Raw genomic sequence first — 10,830 nt, 5'->3', positions numbered from 1 at the left:
CAACCAGACCCGGCCCAACCTGACTGGATTAGGTCGAGTGGACCGAACCCATTCGGCCACCGACCCCCACCACTCCTCTCCCCTCTCTCGTTCCTCTCTGCTTCTCTCGCACCTGCCAGGCGACCATGGCTCCGCCGCGCTGCCGCTATCTCCTCGCTGCCTCCGGCACACTCCGGCGCCGTCGTTAGCCGGATCTGCTCCGCCTCCTCATGCTCTACGAATCCCTCTCCTTGATTTGATTCCCATGGCCCCAATTGCTCGCCCACGACCCTGGAAACCCTAATGGTCACCGGCGGTTCTTCCGTCACCTGCTGCTGCTTCGGCCATCGCCGGCCGCCTGAGAGCGTGGGCTCCGCCACCGACTCCTATACGGATCTCCGCAACAGCACCATCCTCCAGCACCTGCGCGCGGACGTCCTCAGAACCTGAGCCGTAGGGCTCGTGCTTGCGGCGCGGCTCCTGTGCCTGCGTCCCCGGCGGCTTCCTTTCCTCTCTGGCACCGGCGAGGCGGCTCTGAACTGCCACGACGTGCTCTACCTGGCGCCGGCAGATGACAGTGTCTGCAACCCCGACGCCCTCCATTTACTGGTCGGTTGCTTTGGTGGTGGATTAGTGGCGGTGTGGAGGAGATGACATGGGATGGTGGTGTGGTGCGGCAGTGACTACTTCATCCTCGACGCCAGCCGGACGGCGTCTGCGACTGCAACCCCGGCGTCGACTGCTTCATCTCCTCCCTGGAATGCACTGTGAGCTATCTCCTTCCTTACTCCTCTGCCTATGGTCATAGTGCTATTTGTTGCAATATTGTTGAGTATACACTGCCTCTGGTGAAGTTGTACTGGAGCTAAATTAGCCTGCCTGATTCAATTGGCTACTAGCTTGTGGTTGTACTGGTTCATTCAATTGACTATTGAAAGATTGTGGTTATGAGGTGATATTGGTGATATATATGTGTGTAATGCTGCCAGATGATCCAGTACCTTGTGCTTGATTCAATGCCTCAATATGACTCATCCTGGCATGTGTTATAGCTTTTTGTGAGGTGTGGTTCGGGGCTGACCATTCTCTGATTTAATTGCTCACTGGCTTGTGCTATGTGTGGCTTAATCTTTAACTTGAGATTGCTGTGATAATTTGATGCCCCATTTAACTCATGGTTGAGTTGAAGAAATGAGATGGAAGCATTGTGGCTAGATGCTCTGCTTGGTAGCTTGCTGGTGAGCTTATATATATATGCTTATAGTGATTTAGTTGATGTGGATGATTAGCAGATCATGTGCATGCATGCTCTGCACTTGTGATTATGTTGGTGGTGCAAAGTGATGATACTGCCAGCTTCCTAGACATGGTTATTTGCTGGCGGTAATTTGTGTACCTTGCTTCACTTCTTTTTCTATGTACAGGTGACAAGGTATCAACTTGTCAATGCCTATGGATTGTAGGCTAGGGTTTAGTTGGAAGTAGAGGGTAAGTAGATCTCGAAGGTTTCAGCCGAAAAGTACTCGACGATTATGAAAACTAGGGTTTGCAGACAATAATTCGATTGATTATTCGTCCCTCGACTCCCCCTTTATATAGGAGGTGGAGCCGAGGGATTCGTGCTATACAAGTTTACAGAGTCCGGGACGGTTTCTAACTCATCCCGCCAGATTACAAATAACACTTCCTATTACAACTCTATCTTTTCCTTAAATACATCTTGGGCTCTCGAACCTTCTTATTCTTCGGGTAATGGGCCTTCAATAAACCCCGGGTACTATGTTCGGCAGGCCCATTTGGGATGCCTATGTCAGTAGCCCCCGAGATTTTGCTTGAATCGTAGAGTCAGGGAAAATCTCTACTATTTATTTTTACTCGAAAGCTTTAACTTTTTTATATTTCTTCACATAAAATTCTATGTTGTACAGGGATACTGGTAGTTGGGGCTAGTTCATCTGACGGATCAGGTACTAGTTAACTGCTCTAGTGGCAATCCGCAAAAACCTACTTCAAAATCACGTCCCTGGACATGATCTCGGGATACTGGTGTAAACGTCGACAGGTGCCGCTTAAGGTCTTACCATTCTGTCGAGTCCCAGTCAAATTTATCGGGTACCTAACGCGTCCGTTAGGATTTTTCTTCGTATCTGTTGATACGGATAAAGGTAGCAGAGCGCAGTCTTTGGCGATGCCACGCCCAGCAGAACGGATCTGGGGTCTTACCTTCGCAAATTTGCGGCATTCAGAAATTGATCGCAACTTCGGCGTTCTGAGAATATATTGTCGAGTGCTTTTCCGGCTGTTGGAATGGCACATTTTATCGAGTCAAATATGACTTATATTGCTCTCCCGATGGGAGTATATGTAGAGTTAACTATAACTCGAAATATACTCTCTTGCTTTTCTATTTTTCCTTTGTTAATTTCATCGGGCACGCGAACAGCGTTCCCGATGGGAGTAGCCCCCGAGGCTACAACCAAGAACTTGTGCTTGGTTGTAGGCTCAACATTTTAGTCCACCTTGTCGCTATATTGTCATTATTTCCCAATATGATCTTTTTCTTCTTCTCTTTTTTTATCTCTCGGGTGCGCGAACAGCGCTCCCGATGGGAGTAGCCCCCGAGGCTACAACCAAGAACTTGTGCTTGGTTGTAGGCTCCCGCATTTTCTATATTGCCATAGTCGAAATTTTACTTTTTGTCGAAGTAGCCCCCGAGCATTTGGGGAAAAACTTGTTTTTGATCAAAGGCTCCCGAAGTATTGAATAATTCTTCCTGTCGCCAATCTTCTTTTATTTTTCTTGTCGACATGCTTCCCTTAATCAAATTTACTTCATCCTTCTCGAATAGTCGTGATTTTTCTGCCCTGTGGGTCCGTTGCTTCCACCACGTTGACACGTCGTGCAAGTGGGGGACACACGTCCTCCGCTTTTTCTGGCGTACGTACGGTAACGCCTATCTCAGTAAAAATACCTTTTTACCCTTGTATCTAGAAGATCTATTCTCACCACACGATTTCTTCATCCAACGGCACACTGCTTCACCCAATTCTTATATAAACCTTTCTTCAACCTCCGTTCATCCCCTCACTTGCGCCGCTCACCTGTTCCTCTTCGCAAAAACTTCTCCGCGCGCGCGTCTGACTCGCCACAGCACTCCGGAATCCAAGATGGCCGCCGAGGATCTTGAGTGGGAGAGATCCAAAATCTCCAACCAAGACACCAGCATGCTGAAGAGGCTTGGCCTCATGAAGAAGGAGGACGCCATCCGCTTTCCTAGCGAAGAAAGCTACCCCAAGCCTCCAATGGAGTATCGGGTTAGTTTTGTTGATCATCTCATCCGCGGCCTCTCGACCCCAATCCACGATTTCCTCCGCGGTCTTCTTTTTGTTTATGGGATTCAACTGCACCAATTGACCCCCAATTCCATCCTTCACATTTCTATTTTCATCACACTTTGCGAATGCTTCCTCGGAATCCCTCCCAATTGGGCTCTGTGGAAACGCATTTTCTGCCTCCACCGCAATGGCTCCCACAACGTCACTTATAACATAGGTGGCGTTGTTATCTGTGTTCGTACTGATGTCGACTATTTCGACGTCAAATTTCCTGATTCTGTCCAAGGATGGCGCAAAAAGTGGCTCTACATTCACGAAGAAAGCGCCAACTCCGTTGAGCACAACATAGTTCCTTTCGACGGAAGTGCCAAAATTCAGCGCCGCCGCTCCTGGGATGCCGAAGCTTCCGAGGAAGAGAAAAAGGCGACAGATGCGCTCATGTCTCGTATTCGTCAGCTTCAAAACACTCGAGGCAAAGAGCTGTCTGGTGTTCAAATCACTGCCTACTTCCTTAGGATTAGAGTGCAGCCTCTTCAAGCTCGCAAAAATCCCCTTTGGACGTATTTTGGAAAAAATGACGCCAACAGAATCTCCGGTGATCTTTCCACCAAGGACTTGGAGAAGTTGATTCGAAGACTTTCTCGCCTGGGTAAAGACCCAATTCCTTCCTCTTGTCGCGTGGAACCGTACAGCGCCGCCAATCCACTCCCCGAGGTATTTTGTCTTGCCGAGTTTTTACCTTGTTTTGCACTTTCTCTGCATCTCATTATATTGTCATCTCTTTTAATTTTCCTTCTGGTCACTATTTTTTACGTAACCATCCTACTATGACTTCCCTTCCTCCTCTTCCGGAGGGTGGAGAAGTCGAAGAACAGGCCATCGTTGCCGAAGATACTCAAGGTTCTTCTATTCGTGAAAGTGAAGTCGCGGGTTCTCACAAATCTGCGGCTTCTCATGAAAAAGAAGTTGAGTCTGAAGCCAGTGAATCGACGCAATCCCTTCCTCCTGCTGTTTCTCCAAAGAACAAAAGGAAAAGGACTGATGTTGAAGATTCTGGCACCTCTAAGGCTGAAGAAGTTGTTCCTTCTCACCCGAAGGCAGCTTACGATCCTTATGTTGAATCCCTCGTCAGCTCGTAAGTCGTCTTTATTTCTCCCTATTTTTGTACTCGAAATATTTATCTTGTCTTGCTTTTTATGCTGCCGATTTTTTGATTAATAGTGATGACGAGGAAGAAGTTCCAACTACTGACGTGGCTCCTCGGACAAGCACGTCACGTACTGTACTTGCCTCAGACACGCTAGTTGAAGGAGAAGAAACCTCGCCTCCTCAACAAAACGTCGTCACCACTACTCCACCATCCAGCCCCCTTGCTCCTTCACCAAAAAGGACAAGGGTTGAAAAGATTGTTGAACCTGCCCCTCAGTTGGGCAGTTCGTCGACTCTGTTCTTAGATGATGTAAGCTTGTCGACATCTATATTTTCCTTGTTTTGTTTTTTCACACCTTTCTCTTTTTCATGCCGATGTTTCTCTTGCTGTGTTCTCCTTGAACAGCCTATGATCAAAGATCTTCTCCGCATCGGTTCCCAATTTATTGGGTACCGTGAATATGCTAATAGAGCCGAAGGTAATGACTTTTATACTTGCTGTTTTTCCTTGATTTTTTACTCCTGTTGCTTGTCGCGATTTGTGATCTTTCTTCTCTCTCTTGTCCATATCTCGACAGAGAAACTTGCAGAGGCCAACGAACGCGCCGACGCACTTGCTCGAAAACTTGAGCAAAGTGAGGCGGCTCGCAAGAAAGCCGAACTCGTTGCTAGCAAAGCCAAGGTCGAAGCTGATGAAGCCAAGGCGAAAGCTGCTAATGTCGAGGAACTGCAGAAAAAACTTGAGGATGCTACAGCTGCCCTAGATGAGCACAAAGCTGCGCAAGCTTCTCGTGAAGAAGGAATCCTCAAGCGCCTGAAAACTCAGAGCCGCCGCACTTTCAGTAATTTTGCTGATCCCTTTCTATTTTTATGAGAATCGTTGTTTCTTGTCTTTTCACTAATGCTTTGTTTCCTTGACAGCCCAAACAAACCAGGATTTTGATCTGACGAATCCTGTCGATGATCCTGTTCTTGACGCACTTTCCTATCTGGAGCTTCATGGGTCCGAGATTCGTGAGGGTGTGTCGAATGCTAGCGCAGTATTGTCGGCATTGTTCCCCTACTTCTTCCCGAAGAAAGAGGAACCTGCGACTTTCCTCAACCTTGCCAAGATGTTCAATACGCCGGAAGACCTTGGACTAAAGATGCGCCAAGAGAATATGAAGGTTGCCGTTGAAAACACTGTCGCTTTGGTTGCTGACAGTCGACAGACTATTGACTGGATGAGAGTTTGCGACACCGAGCAAATAGAACAATCAAGGTGGAAGTCGCTGATCAAGGCAGCCAAGCCCAACACGAAGAAGATCTTGGCCTATCTCGGGATTAAGCCAGCGTCGACTCCTAGCTCGTCAAGGCCGGAGGTCTAGTTGCATGCCTCTTTTTTTTCTTTGTTTCTTTTGCTCTTGTCGCCAAAGTAGTCGTTTGGCGACACGTATTTCCTTAACTCCACTGTAATGCCCTTGTAATTACTCCAAGAGATTAATGAAAAACTCTATCTTTGCTTGTCGTTTGATGTTGTCCTGTTTAAATTTCAGTTGATATTTGATAACTATACTCCAACTTCCGCTCCTTCCAATGTGTCGCCTTCTTCTTCTCGCGCGAGGAGAGCTTTTGCTGATACTGCACCTATCGACGATACCTTGTCGCAAGAACTGGACGAACTTCGACAGCAGCTTCAGTATGCGAAGAAGCAAACACTTGTGATGATGGAACAATCTCGTAAGTCATCTGAAGCCGAAAAAGTTGCTCTCCAGCAAGCTCGCGAGGCCGTGGCTGCTAAGGAAATTGCTGCTTCCGAGGCTGAAAAAGCGACTACTCGAGAAAATTTCATGCTCGAATTAATGAATGAAGCCAGTGCAGATATGTCGGTATGCCTCGTTTCATCCTCTGATATCTTTCATCTTCATGCTATTGTCTCTTAAAGGTTTCCACTTCTTTGTTTTGATAGGTGCCTTTACTGATGCTGCTGCCGAGGAAGAGAGGGTAAATGCTAGGACAAACCTCCTTGTTAATCTTTCCCTGGACCATGGTTCTTTGTTTTGGGCTACTCCAGAGAGGACCCGCCAAATTGTCAGATTTCAAGATCGCACCTCTCAAACTCGCGATTTCCTTGACTTCTGTACCAAGACCTTGTCCATGGTTTACAACTCTATGTTTCCTCGGAACGTCCAACCAAAAACTCTTCCTGAATTGATGGAAAGGTTCAAAGATGCTCGCAGTATCCATGATTTTGTCAAAGCTCAACTGGTAGCCGGCGCTGCATTTGCTCTTATCATGCTCCGCATCGCCACTCGAATCTTGACCTTACCCAAGTTGTCGCGAAAGTTCATCAAAAGGTAAAACGTCGAAGAGTCGGTGTCGACAGGATTAACACGAAGGTTACGCCTATAGCCGAAGAAATGATTGAGGACCTTCTTCGGATGGACGCCGACTTTTTTGCCGATGGCCATTATGCCGATTTTCTTGGTGCGGCTCCTGAAGAAAACAGAATTACTCTTGATGACATATTGAATCAAGACTAGTTATTTTCCTCTTGTCGATATTTCTTCTTTGTAATCCATGACTATGATTATATTGTAAAGCAAATATTATATTTCTCTGTTTGTCTAGCCCCCGAGTGTTTCGGTGACTCTTTACTGTATTTGAATACTTGCGAGGTTTTGAACCAAAGCATTTATATATTTATGGCGAATATGAGCCCCCGAGCTTTTTATTGAGTACTATTTTGTATTTTTATTGACTCACGAGGTATTTGAATACCAAGGCAAGGCTTTTCTTTTGTCGATGAACTATATTGAAATTCGCCGGAGCAAAGACTTTGATCATGTCGATAAAGAAGAAAAGTTATATTACCACTATCTTTAATATATTGCAGCACCGCGAGCCCGCCTCATTAAAAACCTTCTCCGGCCCCACTCGGTGCCCCGAAAAAGGAAAAGAGTGCGTCCGAAAACTCGCGGGCGTTTCAGTACATTGAAGTTTTACAAGGACTATATTTCGACTCTAAGCGTAGAACCGCCTAAGTTGCGCCACGTTCCAAGGGTTTGGCTCCTCCACCCCTGTCTTCTTGTCCTTTATTCTGTATGCTCCTCCTCCGATTACTTCCGTGACAATGTAAGGGCCAAGCCATGGTGACTCGAGTTTTTCATGACTTTTTTGCGTGAGTCGAAGAACTAGGTCTCCCACCTGAAAAGATCTTGGCCGCAAACGTCGACTGTGGTAATTCTTCAAGTCCTGTTGATATTTGGTTACCCGAGATAGTACTTCATCTCGAGCTTCATCAAGTGCGTCGACGTCGTCTTCTAGCGCTCTTGTTGATGTTTCTTTATCATATTCAGCGACATGTGGAGAGTTGTGCTCTATCTCGATTGGTAGTACTGCCTCTGCTCCATGAACCAGAAAACGGAGTTTCCTGCGTTCCGTGTTTGGTGTTGTTCGGATGCTCCACAACACGCTTGGTAGTTCTTCTCGGCCAAGTATGTCGAGCTTTTTCCAAAGCTGGTCCTAACAAGCGCTTCTTGATGCCATTGCAGATGATACCATTGGCTTTCTGACTTGCCCATTGGTTTGAGGATGTGCAACTGACGCAAAGTTCAGCTTGATACCCACCTCTTCGCAATAATCTTTGAATTCATGGGATGTGAAGTTACTGCCGTTGTCTGTGACGATGCTGTGGGGCACTCCAAATCTGAAGACGAGGCCTTTTACGAATTTTACTGCGGATGCTCCGTCTGGTGAATTTATCGGCTTCGCTTCTATCCACTTTGTAAACTTATCGACAGCTACCAGCATGTACTCCTTTCCTCCTGGCCAGGATTTGTGCAACTTGCCCACCATATCAAGTCCCCATTGAGCAAAGGGCCATGACAATGGTATTGGTGCTAGCTCTGCTGCTGGAGAGTGAGGTTTTGCGGCAAACCTTTGACACGCGTCGCAAGTTCTTACTATGTCCTTGGCGTCCTCGATTGCTGTCAACCAGTAGAATCCTGCCCGAAAAACTTTGGCTGCGATAGCTCGACTACTTGCGTGGTGGCCACATATTCCTTCGTGTACATCCTTCAGAATTATTCTTCCTTCTTCGGGTGTGACGCACCTTTGCAAGACGCCTGAAATACTTCGCTTATACAATTCTCCCTTGACCACCGTGAAAGCTTTGGAGCGTCGAATTACTCGCCTTGCCTCGACTGGATCGTCGGGTATTTCTTTCCTGAGGATGTATGATATGTACGGCTGCATCCATGGTATCTGTATCACCATGACCAGGTCCTGATCTTCTTCTTCTTCCTCTTGCTTTTCCTTGGTAGCCCCCGAGGGTTTCTTCTCCTTCTTTTTTGATTTTGTCGACTTAGTGGATCTTTCTGTTATCTCTTCCCAGAATACCCCTGGCGGGACTGCAAGGCATTGCGACCCGATGTTTGCAAGAACGTCGGCTTCGTCGTTGCTCAATCTACTAATATGATTTACTTCGCATCCATCGAACAACTTCTCGAGCTCGTTGTACACCTCCTTGTATGCCATCATGCTATCATTGACTGCGTCACATTGGTTCATAACTTGTTGTGCCACCAACTGTGAGTCGCCAAAGATTTTCAGTCGGGTTGCACCACAGGCTTTCGCCATCTTCATCCCGTGTATGAGGGCCTCATATTCTGCTTCGTTGTTAGATGCGTTGGGGAACGTCATCCGAAGGATGTACTTCAACTTGTCGCCTTCAGGTGATATGAGTACTACTCCTGCGCCAGCTCCTTCTAGTCTTTTGGACCCGTCGAAGTTCATGGTCCAGGTTCTCGACAAATCTGGAGGTCCTGTATTTTGCAACTCCATCCATTCTGCGATGAAGTCCGGCAGTATTTGCGATTTTATTGCCTTTCTTTTCTCATACGTGATGTCCCGAGGGGAAGTTCTATTCCCCAAAGGGAGACACGACCCGTAGCTTCTGGGTTGTTCAGTATATTTGACAAGGGAGCTTCATTGACCACTATGATCGGATGTGCCGAAAAATAGTGGCGCAATTTTCGTGCTGTTGTGAACACTCCATATGCTATCTTTTGGTACTGCGGATGCCTTTGTTTTGAGGGCGATAAAACTTCGCTAACGAAGTATACTGGCCTCTGCACGCCGTGGAGTTTTCCTTCTTCTTCCCTTTCGACAACTAGCACCGTGCTCACCACTTGGGGAGTGGCTGCGATATACAGCAGGAGAGGTTCTCTTTCTTTTGGCGCCACCAAAATTGGTGGTGTCGAAATTGTGCGCTTCAAATCCTCGAAAGCTCTGTCGGCTTCTTCGTTCCACTGGAATTTATCTCCTTGTTTTATCAAAGCGTAGAACGGCAGCGCTTTTTCTCCCAACCTCGCGACGAATCTGCTCAAAGCTGCGACTCGCTTGAGTTAGTCGTTGTATTTCTTTCAACTTTGTTGGCTTCCTCATTGTTACGATAGCTTGTATTTTTCGGGATTTGCTTCAATCCCTCTTGCCGAGACTAGGAATCCCGTAAGTTCTCCCGCTGAACGCCGAAAGAACACTTCGTCGGGTTCAATTTGAGGCAGAACTTATCAAGGTTGTCGAAGGTTTCCTTGAGATCCTCGATCAGCGTTGCCCCCTTTTTTGACGTTATGACGACATCATCAATGTATACTTGCACGTTCTTCCCAATCTGTGTCGCCAAACACTTCTGCATCATCCTTTGATATGTTGCTCCCGCATTTTTTAGACCAAAGGGCATTGTTCTGTAGCAAAACACGCCGTAAGGTGTAATAAACGCGGTTTTTACTTCATCTTCTTCTTTCAATCTGATCTGGTTATAACCAGAATATGCGTCCAGGAAGGAAAGACGTTCACATCCAGCCGTGGAGTCGATAATTTGATCGATCCTCGGGAGGGGAAAGTGATCCTTTGGACAATGTTTATTGAGACACGTAAAGTCGACGCACATGCGAAGGACCTTAGTGTTTTTCTTCGGCACCAAAGACAGGATTTGCTACCCATGTGGCTTCGTGAATATCTCTTTGATAAAACCAGCTTCTTGCAGTCGATTGATTTCTCGATAAAGATGGCTTTGCGGTTTGGTTCCGAAAAACGCCGCAAAGGTTGTTTGATTGGTCTCGCTAGTGGATCCAAGTTTAGGTGGTGCTCGGCAAGTTCCCTGGGTACTCCTGGCATGTCAGCTGGACACCATGCGAAGATTTTCTAGTGCTCACGGAGGAACTCGACGAGCGCGCTTTCCTATGCGATATCCATGTCGTTTGCGATAGATGTCGTCTTTTTTGGGTCTCTGGGTGAATCTGCACCTCTTTTGAATTTTTCTGCATCGAAAGTTGATTCTTTGTTTGGCCTTCCAACGTCTGGCAGTACGTCGTAATCAGTCATG

The sequence above is a fragment of the Lolium perenne genome, chromosome 7, assembly GCF_019359855.2.
Source record: "Lolium perenne isolate Kyuss_39 chromosome 7, Kyuss_2.0, whole genome shotgun sequence".
Classification (NCBI taxonomy): domain Eukaryota; kingdom Viridiplantae; phylum Streptophyta; class Magnoliopsida; order Poales; family Poaceae; genus Lolium; species Lolium perenne.
Note: the sequence above shows the minus strand (reverse complement) of the source record.